This window comes from Tenrec ecaudatus, chromosome 6, assembly GCF_050624435.1.
Source record: "Tenrec ecaudatus isolate mTenEca1 chromosome 6, mTenEca1.hap1, whole genome shotgun sequence".
Taxonomy (NCBI): Eukaryota; Metazoa; Chordata; class Mammalia; order Afrosoricida; family Tenrecidae; genus Tenrec; species Tenrec ecaudatus.
Window position 1 is genome coordinate 170,627,002 of NC_134535.1, and position 27,246 is coordinate 170,654,247.

At 47.5% G+C, this 27,246-nt stretch overlaps 1 protein-coding gene and 1 long non-coding RNA gene across 3 annotated transcripts in view; one reads left to right on the plus strand and one right to left on the minus strand.

The window, feature by feature from the left end:
* Positions 1 to 19,333, minus strand: part of LOC142450508 (uncharacterized) — a 32,017-nt gene extending 12,684 nt beyond the window's left edge. The window contains exon 1 of the long non-coding RNA XR_012784947.1: positions 19,077 to 19,333. This is a non-coding gene — a long non-coding RNA (uncharacterized LOC142450508). The remainder of the gene's footprint in view (positions 1 to 19,076) is intronic.
* The window catches only part of KIAA1217 (KIAA1217 ortholog), a 944,408-nt gene that overhangs the window by 176,630 nt on the left and 740,532 nt on the right, over positions 1 to 27,246 (plus strand). The window contains exon 1 of one of the 2 annotated variants that reach the window (XM_075552494.1): positions 15,546 to 15,793. The exons of the other annotated variant lie outside the window; for it this stretch is intronic. The gene's annotated coding sequence lies outside the window, so the exon portion shown is untranslated. Of the gene's footprint in view, positions 1 to 15,545; positions 15,794 to 27,246 lie in introns of those variants that run through there. 2 annotated transcript variants of the gene reach the window in all.

Here is a 27,246-nt window from a genome sequence, read left to right on the forward strand (position 1 = left end):
ATCAACTTCTTTCGCTGCCTTAAACACACATATAATCTGTCTCATGGTTTTACAGTATGCTTATAGACTTATTCTTCCAGGCAAACTTGAAATTATTTCTTCCAATCTCTACCCACTTCAGACTATAATTATAATCCCTATTGTACCAATTCTCTAGTACTCTATTTATGATTACATTATAGTAACTGTTATTTGGATTACATCTGTTGTTGATCTTAGGATATTACATAAATTATCCCACCTCAATAAAAGTTGCTTATTTGCTGGACCAATAGTATGACACTTCCCATTGATCTATCCTCAAGAAAATCCCCCACCTGGGTGTGAATGGTTCTATTTTATTGATTATAAAGCTCTAAAACAAAAAAGTCAAATATTCAGTAAGATACAACTTTGATTGAAGGAAGTTTTTCTCCCTTAGAGAAACCCACGAGGACTCACTCACCCGCTGTTGTGGAGTCGATGCCTCCTCCTATTAGTGCTACTGGCGAGGGCAGAACTGTTCCCTAGAGTGCCTGAGGCTGTCAGTCTTGCAGTAGCCAAAAGCCGCATCTTTCCCCCATGGAACATGGATGCGTTTGCATCCTGACCTTGTGCTTAACCCACGATGGCAGCAATATTTCCTGTCAGTATGTTGTTATTAGCTACCATGGTCCCCCCACACAGGACGGGACCAAACCTTTGTGACTCACGGGGTATTCCTTGGCTGATTTCCGGGCCTTTCTTCCTAGTTTGTCTCAGTCTGTTCAGCTTCAGAACAATACCCAAGCTTGTATGGTCGGATGAGTAGTGGCTACCCCTTTGGCGCATTTGTCAAGACTTGAACCTGGATCTCCTGCGGGAGAGGTACACATTCTATCACTGATTCGCCACGATCCAAAGAGCCAGGTATGCTCTAAGGAGAGTCAAGGTGATTAGGTAGTTGACTTTAATCTGGATGATGACCTTGGTACTGCTGCACACTCCACGGAGATTTATCTTCCCTTAGGGAGGAAGAACCGACCCCCACCCCTGCCGGGGAAAGCTTGTTCTCTCACATACACCCCTACGGTGCATCCCACCCAACCCTCTTCCGAGCCATCCTGTTCACCTGAAACTCCAGGACTCACAGCACTGACTCCAGGCGGCGTCTGTTTTCAAGGGCACACAAAGGGCTCCTGTCCTTGGCACAGTCTCAGCATGCGCTTCCTTGTGATTCCTCGTTCCAGCTGAGTGAGCCCTGTTTGTTTCTGTGTTGCCTTTTACCCTTTCCCGGCCCGTGAAATAAGCCCAGACCGCATGGTGTGCTCTGTTGCTGAGAAAGATGCCCAGACGGACAGCTGTTGAGTTCAGCTAGACTTGGCAGGGAGAATTCCACCACAGAAGAAGCAAAGCGTCTGAACAAAGTCTGGGCAAAGGTTGCGCTCATCCAAGAGGACAGCAACACGGATTGCCCTGTGCCCAGTGTGGCTGGGCTCCTCAGAAGAAGACCAAATGTGTTTGCCTAACCCTCTGCCCTTGTCCAGATATCTCCCTTTGTCTGAGGGTCGTCACCCCCACCCAGCCCCATCTGTCCATCTACTACCGAACCATGATGCTCTGGGCTGGCGGCCCAGGTCAAGCAGCGGTGGCTTGTTCCTTGTTCCTTCTGTGAACTGACATTTCACCACCAACCAACATCGATGGCCTACACGCTGAGCACATGGTGGCTGGCGATTCACGGAGCAAGTAGACTCTTCATCGCTCTCGTGATCTATCCCAGGACCCAGTGGCAAGGCCTGAGACGTCTGTCCTCTTTAGTAGCACCGCCTCCCCGCTCTCCACCTTGCTGCACTGTCAGACTGTCCACAGAAGCATATTTTTGGATGGAATAGTTCATTAAAATAGAGATCGCTGTTATCATAAGGTGGAACTAGTCTGTGTGTGCTATTGAATAATACTGGGGGGGTGGTTGTGATGGTGGTGGTGATAAGGAAATCTTCCCTTTGGAAAATCCATTGTGGCTTTTCATAAACATAGGCCTGTACTAATGTCAATTTTCTGCCTGAATAAAAGTGAATGAATATTAAATATGACTGCAGGCAGTCTTGTTATTAAAACTAAAGGTTCTCTGCTGTAATAAGTATTGTTTTCAAAAATTGCACATTTTGCCTAAGCAACACTAAGATCTGATTTTTTGGGGTTTTTTGGTAAATGTGTGATATGCCCCTGGTGCATACATTTGGCATTTCATGCGTGAGCATGACATGTAGGTTTTTAGAACAAGCAGCCTACATTTTGAAGCAGGGGATAGCCACCTTCCAGTTATGAGGTGGCCGAGTGGCTAAGTGAGGGACAGAGGAGTCTTTGGGGTGGGGAGATGGGATTTGCCTTAGAGGAAAGGTGTCATCAGAAGCACTACTAAATTGGCTGGGCGCTTGAGTAAGATGCTGCATCTCCGTCCAAGAAAACACGATGTGGTGGCATGAAATGAGCACGGGACTCAAAATCAGCAGAGCTGGTATCAAGTGCACGACAGGCCAGCTCCTTGCTGGCTGTGTGACGTTGAGCGACCTGTCAATGCTCCCTGAAAGAGGAACCTGTTAGTCCAGGCTGGCTAGAGAAACAATTCCAGAGACACTCATATATAGGTAAGAGAGAACGTTATCTCAAGAAGTAATGATGCATCCATAAAACCATGGTAGCTAACAACAACATAGTGACAGATCAAGTCCGTAAGTGTGATATTAGCCTGTCAGTCCATGAATTCCTCTTCAGACTCATGCATCACATGCAATGATGCCAAATGAAGGAAGGTCACAGGCTGGTGGGTGGAAAGTCTTGTGGATCCAGTGGTGGTAGAAGCACCTCAGCTCTTGCATGGTCTCCACGTGGCTCCTCCAGCTGGGCAGCAGGAAAGGGAAGGCAGAGAGAGTGTGGTCCACCTCCAGCGGGCAGAAAGGAAGTTCCCAGAATCTTTGTGAGAAGGCCATGCTCACACAGAGGCTTTGGCTCGACAAGATGACTCTACCCCTTCACGCCTATGAGCCTCAAGTAGATCTGCTATTGTGTAACGTCCACAGAAACTATCAGGCCAGTTGGGCATTCCAAGCCAGGTGATTTTTCAGGATACCTAGTGTTTCTCTGTCAGCTGTGAGGTAGACAATTTATGACAACTAGTAATAACGCTCTGGTGCGTGCAAATGATTTATGTTCATGGTGTGGATAAGTTTAGCTCTGTGATGCCATTTTCACCGACTGGCCTTCACAAAGGGCTCCTTGAGGGCAAGAAGACAGTGTGTTAGTTACGGCAAGACAAGTACCGCCCCCGCCACCCAGAGCTTCCAAATAACTAATTTCACGATTGACAAGCCTATAAAATGCTTTCCCGGTTATCACTCCCACAAAGTTTCTTACTAGGATTGCCCGACTTCCAACACATCCTTTTTTGTTGGCGATGTTGTTGCCAAAATTTTGTCAACATGTTGTCATCTCCGGGCACGCTCAGAGGAGTGGGTTATCCTTCCCCTGCGGACTCCACCATGTGGGATGTGCTGGACGGGGTCTCCTCTCCGTGGACTCTCCTTTCTGCAGTCACAAGTGATGCTTGCTGCACATTGGAGTGGGATGGCTTGGGGAATAGGTCCAGACTAGATCCTGTGGCAGAAAAATCTCTGGAACTTTGTGCTTCTCTTCTGTTGTTTTGTTTTGTTTTTTTATTGGTGGTGACCACTTGACCCAGGGCTGATGATTTCCGGGTGTGTGAGTACTTTGACTTTGGAGTTCCTCATTTGCATATTCTACCTGGTCTTTGCCTCACGCCCTCGACAGGCGTGTCTGTGATATGGAGCAGAGCCACGGTGATCATGTTTCCTTTCTTCGCTGTCACCCAGCACATACACCTAAGGAAACACTTGGATATGGGTTAGACAAGGACAAGGAGTGGTGACAACCTTCAGGATCGTGAGGACACAGTCTATCTCTGGCCAGGATTTATTGATGGATTACCCTGTGCCAAGCAGGGGGCTAAGTTTTCCATGAATGGATTCACTTCGTCTTCATAGTTCTATGAAGTAAGTAAGAGCAAGACTCCTGTGTTATAAGTGAGAGTGCTCAGGCCCCGAGAAATTAAGTGAACAATCCGAGTTTGCACACGTAGCAGTTGGCTGCGATTTAAACCCAGGCGGGCGGCCTCCAAAATCCAGACTTGTCCGCTTTTCCATGCCATGTCATTAGTTCATGAAGCTAATTGAGCTTGTGCCGGGTGCTTTTATAAGGTCTGCTCTGAAGTGTCTGAAATAGCCCACCTTTCCCCAATATTTGAAGAAGCCAGTGATCAGTGAAATTAGGTGAAAATGACAAAAGTCATATGGCTGGAAATACGGAGAGGAGTGAAAGATACAGAATTGGAGGCTGGTTTTCTTTGACTGTCAAGCTGTGCTTTTTCAACGGAATCTCGTGGGAATGAGTGAAATACTCTAAGGCATCCCCCCTCCCCTCCCCCCAGGAATATAATTTTTCCTAAAAATCTGGGGTTTCATCTTAGGTGGGAAATCCTGGTCGTGTCATTTGGATGCTGTCCCCATGATCACATCAAGCACCAGCATCTGAATATCTCTTCTAGAAAGCAGCCACTTTCCCCACCACAGGGAACACACACCCAAGGAGAGGAGATGAGACAAGACAACTTGACCCAACCCTCCCCAGCTCCCCTCAGGTGCTGGTGACCTTTGATCTTCAGACTCAGCCCCTGTCATCCTGCAGCCTGTTAGTTCTCCTAGCTCCCCAGTGGGTGGGCCGAGAGTCAGGCTTGCTTGCTTAAGGTAACACCTGTGCTGCAGCTTACACCCCAAGCCCCAAACAGGACCCAGTGACGGAAGTTCTGCCTCCCTTCATGAGTTGTCAGTGAAGTTCCTCAGTGAAGCGGGGTGCTTGTTCTTGATCTTGGACCATATCAATGAAGCACCGGAGAGCCGCCAGCACCGTTTAGTGGGCCTCCTTTGGATATGGACTCTGTATCATTTTCTCTCCATCATTGGCGGATATTGAACCCAAGCATCTCTCTCTTCCTTTCCCCAAATTGACCAGTCACTAGTTTGCCATGGCTTCCAGGTAAGGTGAATTGAACAATAGGTTAGCAATCACATTGGGGTGGGGAGGGCAAGATCTAACTCTAACTCAGATGGTTGCAAAGATTAAGTCACTTAATATGAAAAGGCAGTAATGGTCCATGACCATTGGACAAGGGCTCAAAGAACCCTCGTAGCAGGAGCACCAATTTATCATCTGAAAATCAAGGAGCACTGAGTTTTTCCGCCCTGCCAGGGACTATGCCTAGAACCAGGGATCAACGGCAGCAGCGAGTCCTAGTTCATGACCATAGTACTCACAGACTCATTTGTGTTCGCAGAGACAATCTTTTCTGGGTGGTGTTTAGCTGTCCTGAAAAAGGTCAAATGCACCCTTGGTTTCCATATCTTTGGCCCATTGGGGGGGATGGGTGGGAATTCAGCTCCCCAAGTTTGATTCAAAAGAACATACTAGCAAAGAGATGAAAGCCGTCTCTCTGCGGGTCATCAGATGAATGGAGAAGCAAGTTGTGGTACGTGCACACGATGGAACACTCTGCCGCCATAAAGAATGATGATGCATTCTCAAAATATGCATAACGTGGATGCTCCTGGAGGACACTGTGCTGAGTGAACCAGGTCAAGGTCAGAGGGATAGACGCTGTCGCCTGCAAGCATGCTGAGAGTTGCCTCAGAAGGGCCATGCAGTGCAGTCTTATCACCACAGCCAGCTCTTTACCTCCAGCCGGGTGCACCCCATCCTTGTGTCATCTGAAATGAACAGGGTAAACCTCCCCAGGGGTCAATTAGGTTTCGTCTGTCCCCACTTCCAGTGGGCATTGAGGACAGATGACCGAGGCTGTGTTAGAAAGCACGAGTCTGTCTTTCATTCTTAATTTTTTAAAACATCATTTTATTAGAGAGGCTTGTACAACTCTTATCATAAACCATACATCCACCCATTGTGTCGAGAACAGTTGTACATATGTTGCCATCATCGTTTTCAATGCATTTTCTTTCTACTTGAGCCCTTGGTATCAGCTCCTTGTTTTTCCCCTCCCTCCCTTTTCCTTCCTCAAGAACCCTTGATAATTTATAAATTGTTATTTTTTTCATGTTTTGCACTGTCTGATGTCTCCCTTCACCCCCTTGTCTGTTGTCCATCCCCCTGGGAGGGGGTTATAGTTAGGTCATTGTTATTGGCTCTTCCCTTTCTCCCCCCACCTTCCCCTTCTCCTCCTATAATGGCTACTCTCAATATTGGTCCCGAGGAGTTTATCTGTCCTATATTCCCTGTGTTTCCAGCTCTTATCTGTACCCCATGTACATACTCTGGTCTAGCCAGATTTGTAAGGTAGAATAAGGTTGTGATAGTGAGGGGGAGGAAGCATTAAAGAACAAGAGGAAAGCTGTATGTTTCAGAAGTGCTATACTGCACCCTGACTGACCTGTCTTCTCCCCACGACCCTTCTGTAAGGGGATGTCTAATTGCCTACAGATTGGCTTTGGGCCTCCACTCCACACTCCTCCCCCGCCTCATTCGCATTATGAATTTTTGCTCTGGGTCTTTGATGCCTGATTCCTGATCCCATCGACACCTCGTGATCACACAGGCTGGTGTGCTTCTTCCATGTGGGCTTTGTTGCTTCTCAGCTAGATGGCAGCTTGTTTACCTTCAAACCTTTAAAACCCCAGACGCTATCTCTTTTGATAGCCTGGCACCATCAGTTTGGGTGGAGGATTACAGAGCAGAACGGTTTTCCCATTCGATAGGCCATGCACTTTCTGTTTCAACTCATTTCCCTGCAGTCGCCCCGTGGCTGTTCGGTTCCCATTCCTCCTCCTTCCCTAACCCTCTGAACAACATCCTTGGGTTAATGCTGCTGTTTTAACCACAAGTGGTCGATAGGTCCTAGGTATTCATCCCCTCTTTGCCTGATTGTTCACCTTACAGACCTGTCTACTGTTTGGCTGAAATTGGCTAAGTGGGCGAGTTCCTTTCCAGCCTTGAAGGTTAATAAGAGCCCTCATTTTGAGGGTCTCACCAACTTCCATCTGATCAGAAAGCCTTGCCTTTTTCTTAATGGTTTTGTGTTATAATCCACATTTCCTTCCCACTCTAGTTAAGATGTCTAATGTATTTCTTTGCTGAGTGGTTGGTGGAGATAGCCGGGCACCATCTAGTACTTCTAGTCTCAGGGTCACTGATGAGAAAGGAAGTCGGGGGCCAGGAAGCAAAGAAGCCAGCTTTTCAGAAGCAGAGCAGCCAGAATGAAAGTCAGAACGCCGGCACACTGTGAAAAGTGTACGTGAAGCCATGGAGTAACACGAGTAGCAATTGTTCACTGAGAACCTAGCATGCTACGCAGATTTTCTCCAAAGTCGCACTACGTTGATTCTTTAACAAGAAGAACTTCTGCAAGTAGCCACTTACACATAGAGCAATGGATAGTTTTGTTAGATCCTAAAATCACTTGTTTTAAAACAAAGGCAAAGGGAACAGGCAAGATGGCAAGTACCTGTGGTCAGAGGTGGCAAGAGCCTGGGACGGATGCTCTGCGGGCTGTGAAACATTAGAAAGAGCCCAGCGAAACGAGGGTGATAACTTCCGGAAGGCCCGTGCTTCTCCTAGACAGGGAGATGAACAGAGGAGACTACCACCCACCTAGAACGAACTTGGAAAGGGAGAATACATTTTGGAAGACTTGTGAGACATAGCTAGAAATGGAAAGAAGTTTAAACATGGCTGCTCAGGCTCTTTCCCAACTTTCAGAAGAGAATGCTTGCTGTCAGCTTTGAGTGGGCACAAGAAGGTGCCAGGCTGGCTGTTGCCTCTCCGACCGAAGCGGTCTCCCCCAAGACGATGTGTCACGAGCCTTGCCAAGACCGCAAAGAGTTTCATTCACTGCTGTGGCAATCTCTCCACTAGCTGCTGTGCACATGAAGGGAAACAATTAGCAAGCTAACCAATGGTGGAGTTCCCCTTGCTTTTCTTTCATTCTTTTTTTTTTAAGCCACTTTGCCTTGATCAGTAACATGACCACTTTTGTGAGCTCACAGAGCCGGGCTCCAGGGTTCTGAATGCAAGATGTGTGAAGATTTCAGAAAAGCCAGACCATGAAAGCAAGAATTTAAGGTCCAGTAAAAGCGATTCAGCAAACATACATAAACCACTGGGCATGCAAAGAAATGAAACCCGCAGGTGCATCAGAAAGGAACTCTCACCAAGCCTGGAAATCTTCCTCAAATGAAAATAGCAAGAACTGCAGCTATTGCTTCCCAACGTTCCTTCCAGTTCAGTCCATACATGTCTCACGGTGGTGTTTCCATCTCCCTGACCCTTCTTCAAGGAACTTGGTGCTATTTGATCGACACCAGGACACAAGGGCAGCTTGGCCATGACCCTTACCCCATCCACTCTGTGACCCTGCTCGTGCTCTTCAGATGTCTGTTGGTTTCCCGAACTCAAAGCACCCGATGTAAGTCCCTGGGACATGCCCAGGCTGCGCCAGCACAGTCATGATAGAAATGGAAAATGGGCCTGACCTTTATCTCACCAAGGCATGCTTCCATTTTCTGATTACTTCACCATAAGTCCCTGTGATTGTCCCGGCCCCTCCAGAAAAAATCTATCTTGATCACTCAATGCACTGCCATTGGATGCATGCTGACTCATAACGAGCCCCTCTGGGGTTTCTGAGATGAACTGTTGACGGAGTAGAAAGCCTAGTCTTTCTCCTATGGAGCTGCTGGTGGTTTTGAACTGCTGACCATTGGAATCGCACCACCACCAAGGCTCCATGGAAGCCCCTGGTAACCACTACACCACCGAGGCTCCATCTGAGCTGACCTCTCGGACTTGCATTTAAATGGCCCAAGAGATTCGCTTGGAATCCACTGGTTGGATCTTTTATGTGTTTGTTTATTTATTTGTTTGAGAGACCTTGTCTGCAGTGACCCACTGAGCACGGAGACGGGTTTGGAATAAACCCACGTATGTGTGAACCTGACTCGAATAGCGATGCTTTTCGACTGGTGCTGGTGTGTTTAACACTGTCTTTTGGGGAGTTTGTCATGGATTCACATTCAGTATTCCATCACAAGAAACACCTGATAGGGTCTGTTCATCCATGCGTGACCAAGATTTCTAGCATCTTCAGAAGGAGACATAAAGAAGCATGTGAACGAAGCCCACTGCCACTGAGCCCATTTCAACACATAGGGACCTAGATAGAGTTTCCAAGACTGCAGACCTGTATGGCAGCAGATAGTCTCTCATCTCCCAAGCAGAGATTGCTGGGTTTGAACTGCTGACCTTGTGGTTAGCAGCCCAATGTAGATCCAACCGTGTTCCCATGGCTCCTACTGTAAGCAAGTCAACAGCCTGGCATGAGGTCCCATGACATGATAGATATCTATCAGAAAGCTCATGCATTTTACTCAGTTAGAAATGTAGAGTCTTTCAGAGGTGACAAACTACTTTTAAAATTAGGGACCACATTGCTGTTGTTGATGATGTAGTTAGCTGTCATCTGTCACTGAGCTGGCCCAAGTCACTGAGAAGTGAAATGCTTGGTGCTGGTCCTGTTGAGAAATCCCAGGGTTTTCATGAGAGGATTTTTCACAAGTAGATCGCCAGCCCCTTTCCCCAAGTCTGTCATAATCTCCAAGCTCTGCTCCAACTTGTTCCGCAAAGCGCAGCACACAAGCCTCCGCGATAGAGGGGAGCTGGTTATGCTTGAAGTCCATGGATCATCTGGGTCTACACGTGCAAGGCAAGCCTTGTACCACTGAACCACTACTGCCACATGAGAAGCAATTTAGAACAGCGCGCTCTGACCTTGGAAGTAGTATCGGGGTCTGAACAACAGACAGTAAAGAAAAGAACCTGGAGTCATTAAGCATGGGGACAAGGAACCCTCCACACTTTAACACCTTGGGGCTCCGCTGCCCCGTCACTAGAATGACCTTCTCATACTCGTCAGCCCATCTTCTCAAAAGCAAAATCGCATTATGTCCTTGTTGCATAGATCAGGGGACTTCAAACAGTTTGTGGAAAAGCATGGGATGAAAAGATAATGGCATTCCCCCACAAATTTGTTGATGTCCCCCAACCAAAGTAAAGAAAACTGCATGTTGATTAATGCTCTCTATAGTTGAGTAAAAATGTATTTTTCTGAATAACTCAAAGTAATGTCATTTTCTAAAATAGGAATTTAAATGGACTCTCTCCTGTGTAAAGATGCTAGATGATACATTACTATGTGTATTTGAGCATATCACACCTTACCTTATCTATACATTAGGTACTATACTCCCAATTTTAAGATAAGAAAATGAGTTCTCATCAGGCGAAGGGACTTAAGTACTGTTTGTGTGTAGCAAGGCCTGTCCAAGACATCCTTCCACTCTCCTCTCATTACGGATTTTACCTTCTGCATTTCGGCCCACAAGGTTGGAAGGGAAACAGAGAAAGCAAGCCTGCCCCTTCGCGGGCTTCTTCTTGGCCGGCCTGTCTGTCTGTCTGTCTGTCTGTCTGTCTGTCTGTCTGTCTCTCTCTCTCTCTCTCTCTCTCTCTCTCTTTCCTTGCTGAGAACTGAATTGAAAATTAAAGTACTCTTCTCTTGAGGCAAATGCTTGTTACAAAGTTTTTATCACAAACCCTTGTGAGCCAAGGAAACATTGAGTAGGCATATATCATGATACCTAAGCATTCTGGTCATTTGACCTGAGAGGTTTTGTCTGCAAAACATGTGTCCTATAGCGCATTGCCCATGGTAAAGTGTAGGTATCTGCTCTTACAGCCTCCCTGAATTGCTCCGGTGCTCTTGCCGGGGGACTGTATCAGCCATTTGGGGAACGACTGGAATGCAGTAATAATTAGGAGATTCCCAAATTCTGGCCTCCCCTCTGTCAGCTGTGGGACCCAATGCCATATTTCTCAAAAGTCGAGTCTAAGGTGAGACGGGAACTATTCGACGCTGGAGCATCTTGGTTTTTCCTTTGGTGTCCAAAGAATCCGGCAGAAGGAAAAACGTGCCCTGATGGTCCTTTTCATGGAGTCAAGCGGCCAGGGGTCTGAAGGCCGTTAATAGCAGACTGGTTACCACAGCCTTCGCTTAAGTGGTACACATGGGCCGGTATTCTCTAGGTACAAAATTAACCCTTCCTAGACTCAGCCTGTAGAGTTCCAGAATATCTAAGTGTAAGAATGACGGGTCTTCATTTAACCACTTTTTCAGTTCGTCCTAATAAGCTTTCTCCAGGAAAGGCAACTCCAATTTTAGAAGGCAAAGTTGCAGATATGAAAGACTGGTTGCTCCCTGCTCAATCCTATTCGTGGAAAGCCCACGCGTGCTCAGGTTTGTGCTGTGCTCCATGGGTTTTTCAACGGCAGTGTTTCTGATGCAGAAGGTCAGTACCCCTTTCTCCAGGAGCCCCTGGGTGAACTAGAACCTCTAACCCAGCAGCTGAGCATGTTGAACATGCACGACCCCAGAAGCTCTAGAGAGGATAGGAGACTTGTTTCTGGAATATGCATTGATGTCAACATTGCTGGAGTGGGTTTGGGCACACCAGTTACAGTTCTGGCCCGGTGCCCGATGTAGCAAGCTCTCGCGTCTCAGGAATTCTGCTACCCTGGAAACAGTCATCTCGCAGCAGTGATTGGGTTCCATCATTCCGTGCCTTTTTCTTGATTGGTTTCAACTTTCTTCCAATAGAGAAGAAAATAGTTAGGTGTAAAGCCATAAATGCTTAGGATTGAGGCCACTATGAAACTCCACCAGCGTGTTTGATGACACCATTAGGGGTGCGTGATAAAGAGTCCTATTGGGAGTAAGAGGCGCGTGAGAGTTAGACGTCACTCAGCCGCGACGTGATTGCATCCTGCCAACTTCTTTTTCCACATCCTCCATGTTCAAGTCTGTGGGATGAGGGAACAGGGCAAGATCGTCTCGAGGGTTTCCTTTAGCAGGCGGGTTTTAGGCTAACCTATCAGTCATTGGACTTTCTTTGGGCCATCGATGGATTGGCTGTTCAATTTTCCTTCTGAAGTGATGCAGACGTTCCTAAGGCTTTTATGAGGCGTGCTCACATGCACCCCCAATGGCTACCGCCCCGACAGCAGATGTTCCACCAAAGGACCTAATAAACCCAGTTTATTACTTCACTGCAACCCGTTTGTTCACTTCGATAGCAGATAGGCTTTCATGCCTTCGAGAGAAAATTGAGGGGGTTTTTTTATGTCTTGATAGATACAAAATTATATTTGTTATTTTTAACCTTTCTAGGACGGTTCCCTTGGAATCTCGGTTTAATGTTTTCCATCTATCGGTTCAACTCTTTCCACTGCCAGGAATAGCAAATGCTGGGCGAAGAAGACAACTCCATCATCTTCCTGTTTGCATTGTGAGAGGATATGCCCCAGTCCCTTCAGATGTTGACATTGCTAAACCCTTAAGTAGTTATATTTTCCTAGAAGTATATTTATATGTTTCAGTGGACCATGTATCTTTTGCTCCGTCAAGTCGGCACCATTGTGTCTTCTTTAAAAATCAGGACACTAATTCTCTTTTATACCTTTTGAGTAAATGCTCACTGCCAAATGCTTTAGCATTGGGTATAAATTGACCCTGGGATATAAAATGGGCTTTTAAACCCCATCTTCTTAGCTGACTAGCATTTGTTTTGTCAGATACCAAATAAATACAGGTATATAAAAGTTTCCTATTGTGATGCCAATATTCATGATTAGAGGGCTTCGCAATTACAGCTCAATCTTGATTTGCAGCCACTTAAAGACATGGGTTTTCCACGGTTTCCTGCCAGACTCTGGCAGAAGCACCTTGGGAGCCAGATGGCCTGGGGCACATAGTTCAGCTGCATCCACAGCAAGTGTGGAGAAGTTACCAGGTAACAAAGATGCATATTATCACTGTAGAGAGACCCAAATGCCCTCTGCTTTTCTTTATTCTTCCCCCCCCCCCCTTTTCTTGTGAAGAAGGCTTTAAAACAAGAAAACGGAGTTATGCAGGAGCTTGGCTCTGAGCAGTGTGAGACACTGAGTCAGATCCCAGCAAGATAAAACCCAGACATGATTTATACGGAAATAACATATTTCTGAAACACAGACTCTTTCGAGAGGCAGATGTGTCTGCCAAAATGTTTTATCTGTGGAGTCAACCTCACGGATAACATCAGAAATGGTATTTCCACCCTAAGTTTTAGTCTGAAATGCTTCCTTCTTGCTTAACACGAGCACACCAATTTCCTCTTGATTTTTGTAATCTAATTCTATTATCAGAAGACTTGGTTAAGAAAGCAAAGATTCAGTTATTCATTCAACAGATTTGTACTCTGCTCGTGTAGGGGAGCTCTGGTTTCAGGGGTTAGGTTTCCTGCAGGGTGCGCAGTTGTGCCTCATGTATTACGGGGCAGAGCGAACCTTAGGAAAGGTGTGCATGACAGATGAGGTGTGTGGGGTTGTGATCAGTGCCAGGGAGTGCAATAGAGCAGGGCCTGGCGACAGGGTGGGGCTTGGGTGTTGGGGAGAGGCTCACTGAGCAGGTGACAATTGGCCATAGAGTTAAAGGATATGAAGAAGCCAGCTGTGTGCCTCTTGGGACAAAAGTGACAGCCATGTGGATCAGAGTGACAATCCTAGAGGGAGGAGACATGATAGGTTCTGGAACTAGTGGGGGGAGCAGCCACAGGGGAGTCAGCCATCCAGATTGCCAGGTGGGGTGTGCAAGGACCAAGAGGACTCAGGGATGACTCCAGGATCCAGACTTGATCTCTGAAGGACAGTTGTCATGTGTGGACCTGAGGAAGGCGAGATGGCTGAGGAGGAGAATTAGGAATTTCTCTAATGTGTGGGAGGTTTGAAATGCTGATTAGACATCGAAGTCCAGTTGGAAAGATGGAGATGCAGCTCTGGCGTTCGGGAGCAAGGTCTGTGGTGAAGGCAGAAACGTTAGGGTGTCTGCTCTTACTAGGTAAGGAGCCTGGGTCCTGTCATCGTTCAGTGCTCAGCTACTCATCTAATGGTTGATGGTTCACTTCCACCCAGCAGAAGGACCGAGTTTTCTGTTGTTAGAATGTCGACAGCCTAGACAACCCAGGGGTCACTAGTGTTCTGTCCCACGGAGTGTCTGTGAACCCAGATGGACAGGAAGGCACCTGACCATAGCTCATGGGTAGGGTGTGAGTCTGAGGTCCAGTGAGATCATCCACGGCAAGGATTCTCCAATGACCTGTTCCTGCTCCTGACCCTGTACCTGCCCCCGAGACAGTTCATTCCTGTATGCTGTGTCACCCATCTCAAAGGAGCCCTGTCTGTCAGTAGTGTTGGCTAGGTGCTTGGCTGCCAACTCAAAGGTCAGCCATTTGACCCCACTCGCTGCTCCCTTGGAGAAAGATGTGTCAATCATTTTCCATAAAGATGTAGAGCCGGGGGTGGGGGGGCGGGAGGAACAGCTCTCCTCTGTCCTAGAGGGTCACTGTAAATTGGAATCAAATCCATAGCCATGGATTTAGTTCTGGGCTAGTAGCTTTTAGATTCTGGCAGTTTTCCAAAACCACCACCACCACCCCACCCACCCACCCCCAATGGTTCCCACATGTAGCTTGAGTTAAGTTCATCTGAGGTAGGAAGTCGGTGTAACTAGAGACAAGGAGAAGTCATAGGACAGGGCCCAGGCATGCCAACGTGTAGAGACTGATGAGGGACTGCAACAAGAAGGAGCTACAGCATCACGGGAGGAATGCCGAGGCGTGGGACATTCTGGAAGTCACAGGGAAGGGTACTCGGTAGGAGGAAGTGATGAGCTGCGTCCAGTGCTGCTCACAGGTCAAAGCCAACAAAGACTGAGACTGGGTCATTGGCTTAATGAGATTGTGTTAGTCAGGGTTGATTAGAGAAACAAATCTAGAGACCAGTGGTTTTCAACCTGTGTGTTGCGACCCCTTTGGGGGTTGAACGACCCTTTTACAGGGGTTGCTGATTCATAATAGTAGCAAAATGACAGTGATGAAGTAGCAATAAAAATAATTTTGTGGTTGGGGGTCACCACTACATGAGCAACTGTATTAAAAGTTCGCAGCATTAGGAAGGTTGCAAACCACTGCCATAGACATTCATATGTGTATAAGAAGGAGGCAGTGTCGCCTGGGAGGAGAGAGAAAGAATGGGGTGAAGAGACTAGAGGCTGGAGGAGAGAGCCAACTAAGCGATGCTCGTCCAGAAAAATGAAGTGCTAATTGACAAGAGGAATGTGGTCTCCAGGGGGCAGCCCGGGAGTCTGGGCGAGACCTGCAAGCAGCATGGTTGGCTGTTGGTGTGTTTTCTAGCCACCTTCCGCTTTGCAAGTGCAGCGTAATCGGAGAAGTAGATGTCACCAGGATGGAGGTTTTGCCTGATGACTGAAAGCAGGAGGAGTGTGTCCTGGAGTTATGGCAGTGGGCAAGGGCTGGTGATCATGATGGACCATGTCATGTTTGCTGAAATAAACCAGCCAGTCTACAAGTCCATTGCCAGGATGTGGATTCGGACGCGTGGCAGCCCTATGCCTTTCAGTGCACAGCTGTGCTCCCTACAGGCTTTCCATGGCTGTTGCCTGTGATCCACCAGGCCTTTTGCTAGCTTGGACGAAGCAAGGAGTCCCCAAGAGGGGTTGATTGGAGGACTGGGGAGAGTTTAAAAAAAAATGCTGAAGCCAGCAGCCCGGTATCCACTGTGGCGTGAAACAACTGCATTTTGACGAAAGGTAAGCATATTCTTTGCCAAAGCTGATTTCCCTTCGAATCTACTTAATTAAGTTTTAAGCCATTAAAATTAGCTAAGTTATGCAAAAAAGGGGGGGGGCCTATGACTCTGAGCATTAGTATGCGCTCCTTCGCTCAGAATTATGAAATGAATATATTAGCCCGTCATCTAAAAACAATTAGTGGTTGCTAGAATACAGCTCCGTAATCTGTGTCTTGTACAGTAATAAATTTCCAAAGACAGAATTCAACTATCTCGAGCACTTTTTAAATATTTATGCTTCTTCTGTAACCCCAACGGTTTGGGAAAACATTGACAAACAACACAATGTCTCTCTCCGCCAACTCGGTAAATCACGTTAATCTCGCTAAAGTGCTGAAAAGGGATTCACAGTGGTTAACAAACACTTTTCTACAACTTAATTGGTCAAATTGTGTTATGTAAGACAGATGCGGGTGCTGGGAAAGGCTTGACTTTGATCAGCTTTTATTCATTATACTTCAGAAACCCTCCCTGTGGATGGGGCTCTGGCCACCACCTCCTCTGATGACCTTGCTCTCTCAGGAGGACTCCCTGCCAGTGCCTGGAGCCAGGCCAGCTCCCCTGACTGAGGAGGGGTGCTGATGTCCTCTAGCGTTAGAACTGAGCATGACAGGCCCCTGCATGGCTGGTCCTCCTGCACCACCAGCCTGGTGCCCCCGGTCACAGAGGCTGCTCCTCATCTGTTACTTCTAGCACAGTGGCTCTCAACCTTCCTAATGCCACGACCCTGCAGTACAGGTCCTCCTGTGATGGTGACCCCAACCATAACATTATTTTCGTGTCTGCTTCATCACTGTCATTTTGCTGCTGTGATGAATCGGGCGACTCCTGTGAAAGGGTCATTCAGCCCCCAAAGGGGTCGTGATCCACAGGTTGAGACCACTATTCTAGCATGTTAGCTGCTAAAACCCACCTACCCACCAAGGTGCAGCCACTCCACAGACGTGAGGTCACACGAGGTTAGGTTGCTCCTCCCCTTCGTTAGAAGAAAGCAAGGTGAACCAGTCTGCAACATAAGCTGTTCACAACTGTTTATTCAAGTTGAAGTAAACATTTGAATCAATTCAAAAACAACAAGAGCACAGGTGAAAAGGTCCACAATTCCAGGTTGACCAAATCTCCGCTCAGTCAGAACAGTGCGACTCCCAGCCAACTGCTGTTTTCCCACTTTGGGGAACGTGGTGATGTCAGCCTTCTCTGAAAGCTCAATCCCGTGGCCCATACAAAACCACAGGCACAGATGGTGCTTCTGCGGCACCTTTCTTATGTTTTTGGACAGGTTCAGACCAGTCGCTACCGATCTTAAGGCGTCCCTGGGATAAGTGATTGGCTACTAAGCGATTGGTGGCTTGAACCCCCTCAGAGGAGGCTTGGAATTAAGTCCCCAGCAATCTGCTTCTAAAAGGTCCCATCTCAGGAAGCTGTATGGAGCACAGCCCTAGACTTAAACCCACAGGGTCACCGTGACTTACAACAGACACAGCGGCAGCTGGGGTCTCATTGCTCTTGACATCCTCAAGCCTGTGCTCTGGAGCCATTCTTCCCCTTCTGATCAGTTAAGTCTTCACCCAACAAAACTATGCTTGGTTACGGGACTCTGGCAGACGTCGGTGAGCGGATCGGCAGCATGTCGTATGCAATGTGCTTGCTTTCCTGCTCAGATGATGATGGAGGACAGTGACAGGCCTCTGTTTTAGTTCGCTGTGTGTTCGTGAAGACGTGTCGAAGCAAGGGTAAGAAAATGGGGAAAAACTGACTGTTATAGATCTATTGTGCTAACCTGGCCAATAGGAACATGTGGGATCAATAAGGTCACAGTTTGGAGGGCAAAGAGATAAATGGCTCTATAAGGCCCACCCCCCTCCTCTCTCTTGCTCTCTGGTGATCAGAGCGTGCTGGAGCATACATTCCAACCACTGCTGGAGCCAGTTCTCTGCCTCAACCTGTGAGCTGCACTACCTATGGGCCAGGCCAGCCCATGGATCATGCCGTAAGAGCTTGAGGCTCCTTTGAGACCTGCTTTGCCACGCTGCTGCTGGTGCATACATTGCTTGAGCTTGGTGGATTCCGTCACCTTGCATTGCTTGCATTCGATAGCCCATAAGCTGCCGAGTTATTGACTGTGGGTGACCCACCCTGTGCTTGCTGCCTGTGGGCAGGCTCTGCTTGCCTTGCCGCAGGGAGGACACTGCTGTCTGCTTCCTTGACCTTGGACCCAGCAGCCCACATGAGTTGAAGGACTTCCTTTACATTAACCCTTACATGGAATTGAGTTGAACTGAACCCACTGTACTGCCGTGTGGACTAATTAGCTGCTACAGTCCTTCTCACTGTATAAACCTATCTATCTATCTATCTATCTATCTTATCTATCTATCTATCTATCAAATCATAAGTGCCCTGGTTTCATTTTTCGAGAGAACCCTGCCTAACACACTTACATTGTAATAGATTTATACCAAGATTAAAACCAACATAATAGCAAATTGCATGTCACCCATCATCTGCCGTAATGTGGCTTTTATGTTCAGCGTGTGTTCCATGATTCCGTTCTTTCTTCCTAGTGAAGGAGCAGAATCATTGAACAGAAGACGTACTTCTGATGCGTGTTCAGTGGAGGCTAATGATCCGCTGTTTTGTTGGGCAATCGAGAGCATCATGAGTCCCCCCACCCTTAGAGCCCTCCCTGTGCTTTCTGTACTGTAGTCAGGACAAACGACTCTGTACACTGAAATTCCTACATGAACTCGGCAGCGTAGATGGAGAAGTCAGTGCGGCCACACCTGCCCCATTGTCCAGCCATCCAGCCAGCGTGTGGGAGTGCAGGCTAGTGTGCAGCCACTGACATTGGCGAGTAAGGCAACTCTGATGAGCAGCGCTTGGAAAAACAAAACAAAAAAACTGTAGCATGGAAATCAGTGTAGGAGAGTCCACACAAATGCATGTGTAGGTTCTGAACAGACTCCAAGGAGAAGAGGGATAAAGAGTTGAAGGGGGGAAAGTGCAGGGCATGTAGACTCCACTCTGAAAATCTACATCGAGAGATGGATAAAATTCACCCTTCGGTGAACCTTAACATCTGGATTGCGTTTTGTTGTGTTGGGAATAGGCTCGGGAATCACTGGTACTTGTTTTCTTTGTGTTTACATTGCTTCTCCCAGCTACCTGTCATTTGTTTATCTGCAATTATGGGCTCAATTGCGACAAGGATTTATGAGAAACAAACAAAACCAAGCACCCACCTGGACAGAAGTCTTGATTCACCAGTCAAGGCAACAAACGACCTGCCAAGGAGTTGCCGTCAGCACGATTTCTAGGGCCAAGTCTCCGTGACCGAATGCGCCGCTTCACGTTGGGCAGAACGGTGTTTGTGCATTCTCCTCTTCTGAGGCATCTTGTGGACTGGGGCATATTTATGTGAGTTCTCGTGAGACTGGGTTAAGGAATGAAGAAATGCCGCTGACTACGCTTAATAACTTAGCCAGAAAAAAAATAGGCAAAAGCATGGGAAGAGGTGACAAGCAAGAGATGGAGAGAGAACAGCTGTTCATTTTCATGGGAGAGATCATATGAGTGGGGTGGCCATTGTTAGGGGGATCAACCGCATCTCACTTCACCCAGAATTCTTCGCATTATAGGACCAGCCTCCCCAACTCACACCCCCTTTAGAAAAGCAAACAAGTGGACACCTGAAAAAGAAAAGATGCAGCTGCTAAGTGGGGGCCAGGTGATTGGGACCTTGGGTGACTGGGACCACTTTGAGAGCCAACCCAAGGGCCATATGCTCAGCAAAAATGGCATGTCCTTGAACTGAGTAAACTGCTGCCGGGACACTGGCCTGGGACGCCCAGAGGTTGGAGTTCTAGATCTACTGAATGTCCACATCATCCTGCAACCTGCAGGAAACAGCATACATCAGTGGTTCTCCACCTTCCTAATGCTGATACCCTTTCATACAGTTCCTCCTGTTGTGGTGTCCCCCTCCCCCCCACCATAAGATTATTTTTGTTGCTACTTCATCACTGTCATTTTGCTACTGGTATGAATCAGGCGACCCTGTGAAATGGTCACTCGGCCCCCAAGGGGGTCATGACCCAGAGTTTGAGAACCACTGGCATAAAGGCAAGGCATGGGGCTCAGCAGGCTGTCGGGTTTCTACATTTCAACACTCAGAGTGTAGAGACTAAATGGAGCGGATGTAATTTTGCCCCTTACAAAAGCAAACCAACAAACGCACAGTGCCTCTGCCTCTGAGCATTGGTCATGGCCATGCAGAAGAAAGCACTCGTAGTCTTTGCTTACCCATTCTTACTGCCGTCAAGCCCAAGAGAGTGGCCTGTGGGTGGCCAGCAATGCCGGAGCAAGGAACCCTGCCGACCACAGGCCAGAGGACCATGCCACCGGCCCCATGACAGTCTCCTTGTTTCTTCTTAGAGCTGTAAGCAGACAAGCCAGAGAAATCATTCATACGCTCTTCCATCTTTCAACCAATCTGGCTTGGTGATACCTTGTTGGTTTAGTAGTCTCACGAGCAACATTATGCTTCAAGGTAGGGAGCCCCAGTGGCCAGGATATTATCCAGGGAAAATGAACTCCAGCCACCAGAACACACAAGCTGGGGCAGCTCTGATTCGTCTTACACAGGCGCCGGCCTGCAGTAGAATGACTGAGATTATCCCAGCAGATTGCCTCTTCTCGGCAGACTTCACGTTTGTTCAAGAATCTCCAGAATTGGCATCCTGGTCTGAGGAAGTCTCAAGGAGTGTCGGAGGGGGTACCTGCTAGTTTTCCCAGGATGTTCAGGAGCATGGGTCTCTGCAGTTACTCATTAACTGCCACTCGTTCCTCACCTCATTGCCTGGAAGTTTAGCTTAGCACAGTATCATTTGGGCGTGGGTCACTGTGGCAGTGACATCATCTCCTGTCAACTTGTGAAGGGGCTGAGTCTAGCCTGTCAATCAGGTCACAGCTTGATGATCTCACTTGGTGATACGACAAAGATAAATAGCCCACTGGAGGCCAGATTCAATCTTCATGCCTTCTCCTTTCCCTGGTGTTGAGACACTCAGGAGCTGGAAGAGCCACATGGAACTCCATGCCAGCGTTGAGATGCTTCCATTGCCACTGGATCCACAAGACCTTCCACCCACTGGGCTGGGATCTTCCTGCATTCAGCATCATTGCATGTGCTGCGGGAGTCTAAAGAGGAATTTATGGACTAGTATCAGACATATGGGTTAATATCGGACTCATGGACTGGATCTGGACGGGGCTGGGATGGTTTCTCAATATACAATTGCTCCTTCATTAAAGCTCGTTCTTATACACATGTGTCTATGAATTTGCTTCTCTAGTCCACCCGGGCTAACACCATCATTCTGCCACCTTTCCTCCTCCCCACCAGTCCGATCTTGCGACACAATTTCCTTAAATTGCTGTTTCTGGGGAGGAAGCATTTCCACGGGCTCCAGCCAAAGAAGTCAAATGTTCCTTGGACTGGGTAGTTCACGGTGTCCTGTTTGAAAGCAGCAGGAGGTACTCTCCAGACTGGACCCAACGATGGAGGATAGATGTGAAGATGGGAGACTTCACCGGGGGAGATTGCAGCAGGAAGTTGTTTCGCGAGCACATGGTAAAGACACAGGCTGCTCTCCCCGGCTCGGTCAGGGGGTGTAACTCCTTTCAGTTCAATGAGGTGGGGCTGGTTCATCTTTGTTCTCCAGCAGCTCACCCTAAGGTTTGGCACTCAGGACACACACGCACACACACACACGTATGTATCGGTGTATACAGGTGCAGACCTGAAACAGCACTCGTGTACTCTCTGGAATACATTTCACTTGACGATGAAATGATGAGAGAAGAAGTCATGTGTGCTTTCTCCTCTTCTCCCTCAGGGTGCTTGGGTGTCAGACTCTACTACCAACCAGAAGCTTGCTGGTGTGTACCCTCCCAAAGGTGCCTCAGAAGTTAGCCCTGGCCATCAGGTTACCAAAGGCCACAACCATGGTGTTAGTCTGGGTGCTTCAGAGAAACAAATCCACAGAAACTCAGGTATAAGAGAGAATTTTATATAAAGGTTAAATTCACATCAAGAAAACATCCCAACCCAGTGCTGCCCAAGCCCACAAGTCCAACATTAATCCATATGTCCGATACCAATCCACAAAGTCCTCCTCCATCTTACAAAACACACACTGTGACACTGACTGCAGGAGGAAAGCTGAGTCAGTGAATGTGTAAGCATCTCAGTGCTGTCAGGGGTCTCCACACGGGTATTCCAGCACAGAGGGCTGCATCGGGGTAGGTCCATGTGGCTTCTCCTTGGCGATGTCTTGCAGGAAGTGAGCCTTGTCAGCTGAAGCAGGGAATTGGCTAAGGCAGCTGCACCCTGGTCCCACCATCACAAAACAAGAGACCCAAGAACTCGAAAGGTGAGGCTCACCGAGCCACTTATCCCTCTGCCCTTCAATTAATCCCACATGTGTTTATCGGCCACGGAGTGTAGTTTTACTCTGACATATCTGCAGTCACTGAAGGTCAGAACTGACCACACACACCTTGACCGTGGTCACCTTTGTTTGCCGTTCCTCCTAATGTCCTGTGAGGCTCCTTTGGAAGCTGTCGGCTTGTGTAGGCCATGTAAACAGTTGGTTCTCAATGGAGCTTCCCTACCCAACCATGGAAATACAAGTGTTAAAATCCTTGTGCCCATATTTAGCGGGGGATTTATGGGACCAACTCAGTGCCGATGAACCCGTGACTTCCCATGCTGGCTTCACGGAAGGGAGGCGTTGCTTGCTGTTGAAATACAGCCGCGCAGCTTTCGGAGGCAGCGCTGATGCGCTAGTGTTGGTCAGGCCTTCCATGCTGCCGGCCAAAGTGGGCTTCGCAGCCTTTGGTAGAGAAATCATGTTTGGATGTGAGCTGATGTTTACCACTCACCGACCCTTTAGTATAGGCGTCGCCGGGTTAGCACAAAGGGTTCAGTGCTTGCCTATGTGTTCTGCTGCTCACCACCCAAAGGCTGACAGTTCAGTCCCCATGTCCCCTCCCCATCCATCCCGGGGCTCTGCTTCTGAAGGGCCACAGCCTTGAAAACGCTGCTCCCATGAGTCAGAATTGACTTAGCTGCGTCAGACAACATCCAAAGCTCCCCACGAGTGGACACTTCCGGTGACCTCCCCTCAGATTTCCTGCCACCTCATGGTGACCCCAGTGGTTGTCCACAGGGGTGTCTTCACCTTTGGATTGGATTTATGTATATATTCTTTGAAATGGATTTCTCTGAAAGTCTGGTGCTTCCAGGCTGCTCAAAATGGGGACTGTGTGACTTAAACCTACAAGTCCCTTGCTTCCTAGTCAAATCCCTTCCTGAAAAACAAAAGGAAAGGCTACACACACTCTCGGGGAAGGTCATTGCAGAAATGGGCACAGCACGTCCTTTCAGATGAGGCCATTGGTCTGGCCAGACCCTCTGGGCTTTGGGAATTGCATTTCCGTTTTAGCCTGCTCGCTAGGTGCCACAGAGAGAGGGGCTCTGTATGTTCTTGAGCTTCAGCTATCAACTACTGACAGCCAAGGAACTCACTTCCATCCGTGGCCCCTGATCCGGAGGGACATAAAAGTTCTGGTTCAGGTTCAGATTCAGATCCTGTGATGATGGGGCTTGATGATAGCTGCTTAATCTGTATGTTCTCTAGAGATGCAATTGCTAAATTAGTAGTTATTAAGAAAATAAGGGCTAGGGGCCTTTTGTAAGTTTTTTTTTTATTTGTGTGTGTGTGTATGTGTGTTTACTTTTTGAGGAATCAAAAGAATGTTGGGAGGGTTGGAAACGAGGGAGACCCTCAGTAAGATGACCCAACAATGGGCTCCGAGGCAGTGGACTGGGCGGAGTTCCAGTCAGTTATAGGTAAGGTCACCACGCGCCTCAGCTGTCTGGACAGCAACCAGCAACTGTTGCAGTGCGGGAGAGAACACCTGTGTCCTCTCTGGCCTGGTTGTCTTTCAGAAGTGTCAACTCTACAAGGCTCTCCCTCATTGAAACTCGGCCCCTGAAGCATCACTGGCTATGTTTTGCAGGAAACAGACCAGAAGCCAGGGAACTGGATTTCAGAGATGGCGTTGCCATGTCCTAGCTCTCTGAACTTGGAGCCATCGTTTCAGCCTCCAGGGCCGTACTTTTCCCAAGTCGCAAAATATAAAAATGTCAAAGTGTCTCATATCAATGCTGGATGGTCATGCACAGAACTAAAGCATGTTAGGCTCTGTCTCTTAGACATGTAAAGTGTTATGTAAGTGTTGATGTTTAAAATGAGGGGTGCATGCAGACAGTAGACGGGGTGCGTATTGGTCGTAGGGGGTTTTGTTCTAATTTCAAAATCACTTGGCTCAGATTTTTTCCCATTACCGATAGGCTTATAAAAAAGAGCCATTTAAAAAGAAGAAAGATAGAGAAGGAAACGTAGCTATGGGCAACCACGAGGGTCGGTTAAAATCCGTTTTCTAAAGAATATATGTTTTTCATTTCTCTGTCCTAAGGGGTCAATAGCCACAATCAGACAGGGGAAAAAGCAAATTATATGGTAAACATACAGCAGTCCAGAGATTTACCTTGTACTGACTATAATCACATTGTCAAAGCACGCATTTCTAATTTTCTCTTTTATACCATCTTTTTTTGGATCTTTGTTCAGTGAAACCCCCCTCCCTTGGGATTTTTTGACGATAACAATCTGTAAATTAGGGGTTTTTTTTCTTTTAAGTCTGAAAAGATTTACCAGTGACTTCTATTATATTCCCTTTTGGAAACGTTGAGATGACTATTATCCTGTAATGGACCAGTCTACCTGTGTCTCTAAAATGGGTGTCATTGAGATTTTTTGACATTTGCAAAATACAATGCAAATGTTGTGTTCACATTTTTTGTTTGCAATGTTGTGTTCGCTTCTCAGACGTAGCCACCTTTCTGAAATGGGATGTCCGAGCCGTGTGCTTGGGAGCTCTGGTGCCACGTGGTTACCAATCAGCTCCTCACCGCATGGTCAGCAGTTGGAAATGACCAGAAGCTCCATAGGAGAAAGATGGGCTTTCTGTTCCCCAAAGAGTGACTGAGCTGGAAACCCACAAGGAGACATAGTTCTGCCCTGTCCTCTGTGGACACTGTGCGTTGAAATCGATGTGATGGCAATAGATTTGTTTCATGAAGCCATGTGCAAAGGAAGGCGCCACGGGCATCTCCCTGGCACACACCTCTCCTTAAAGCTGGGGCTCCCTGAGGAATGTGAGATGACCTCTAATGCGCTCGCAGTCATCAGCCGTCACATAGGAAATCAAGACATTAACCAGGACAGACGTCTGCTTGATTCAATTAGGATAGACGTTGGCCTGATGGACTTTTCCCCTCTCTCTGTTTTGTCCCCATCGCTTTGCTTGAGCTCTTTCTGGATTGTACCGGTTTTGAACGGGAGGATATACAATATCCGATGATCATGAAGCTGGTACAAAGCAGAGCAACATTTCCACGTGTGCTGAGATGGCTTGTGGGCCGCTATTAAGAACACTATCTGATCGTGCGTCTAGTAGCATAGGTTTAGATTTTTTTAATTGGGGCAATGTTGAGTATACAAGGAGGCCTGGTGGCATAGTGGTTATACACTGGGCTGTTACCTGCAAGGTTCGCAGTTTGAAACCACCAGCTGTGCCATGGGAGAAAAAGGAGGCTTTCTGCTCCCATCAAGAGTTACCGTCTTGGAAACCCACAGGCACAGTTCTACCCTGCCCTATGGGTTTGCTGTGAGTTAGAATTAACTTGATAGCCGTGAATCGTTTAGTGTACTCATTGTGAAGAATGGGAATTCCAGAACACTCCATTGTGTTCCTATAGAACTGCCTACAGACCAAGTGGCGGCCATTCAAAAAGCACAATGATTTACATTGAATGGTTTCAAAGCAGGAAAGGTATGTGTCAGGAGTGTGTCCTTTCCCCATATCTACTTAACCCATCATCTGAGCAAATCCTCCCAGGGGGTGCACTTCACAGGAGATTGGAGGAAGGCTAATTAGCAAACTAGCAAACGTATGCCGTGCCGATGGCAACAATGTAAAGAAAACAAAAACATCCTCCCAACTAGGCCACGATTAATGAAGCAACAATGGAAGAGCGCAAGAATTTCATTTCACTTGGGCGTCCACAACCCATGCCCCTGGAAGCAGAGGCCAAGGCATCACCGGGCGTATTGTCCTGGGAAGATCTGATGAACAGCACCTATTGAGAGTAGTAAGAGCACAGGTGTTTGCTGGAGGGCTGAGCTGCACCTGACCCCAACCATGGTATTTTCAGTCGCCTCCCATGAATATGAAAACTGAACAGTGAATATGGATGACCACAGAAGAACTGATGCATGTGGCAATGGTCTTCATGAAGCATAGCACAAATGCTGTGGACCGCCAGGACAAACAGCTCTGTCTTAGAACATGCAGCCAGGAAAGAGTGCTCTTGGTAAGCAAGGGTAGCAAGAGTTATCACATGTGCTTTGGACACATTATCAGGAAAGACCTGAAGAAGGACATCACGCGTGGTCAAATATAAGGGTGGAGGTCAGAGCGAAACCTGAAACCAGGTAGGTTGGCGCAGTGCCAAAACAATGGCTTGAGGCAGAACTACCATAGTAAAGCTGGTGAAGGACTGGGTCCTGTTCCATCCGGCTGTGCATTAAGTTGCCAGGAGTCAGAGCCAGCTAGATGGCATCTAATTACAGCAGGATCATTGTATATCTTGCTCCACATGGAACATCTAGCTAGGTGTTTGTTTGGTGTTTTGTGGGGGAGGGGGGTTTGAGAATTTGCCTATAGAAAGTCAAGGTGTGCCAAAAAGCAAACGGGAATGAGAGCGCTATGTAGCCTGTAACTACAGAGTCGGAATAATTATTTGTTTGTCCTCACTCAGATGATGTCATGAAAGAATTTAAGTCCACTTCAGTTTTACTTGGCTGCTTTCATCACCACTCAGACCAGCGCTTAGATCTGGTGGGTGAGAAATCTGGAGGGTTTTCAAGGCTGTGACCCTGCTCTCTTTCAAAACAAAAACATATTTGTTTCAATTTTTATATATTGTTCCTGTTATCTATGGACCAACTCTATGTAGGCGCATGGCCCTGTCACCTCAAAAACAATGACCTGATCCCAGGAAGCCACCTCCCTTTGTGATTCTTTCTTCTTTTAATAATTTTCTTTTCCCACCCACCCTCCCCCTGACCTCCCTGTCTGGCCTCATTCCAGTGTAGAAAAGTCTTTTCTTTTGGAGTGAACCCCATCTCCCCCCCTGTCCTCTATAACAGTAGCGCCCTGAAATATTTATCTTTATGTGCTTGACTAGCATCTTGTCCGTGTCATAAGGGTTTGGTGGAT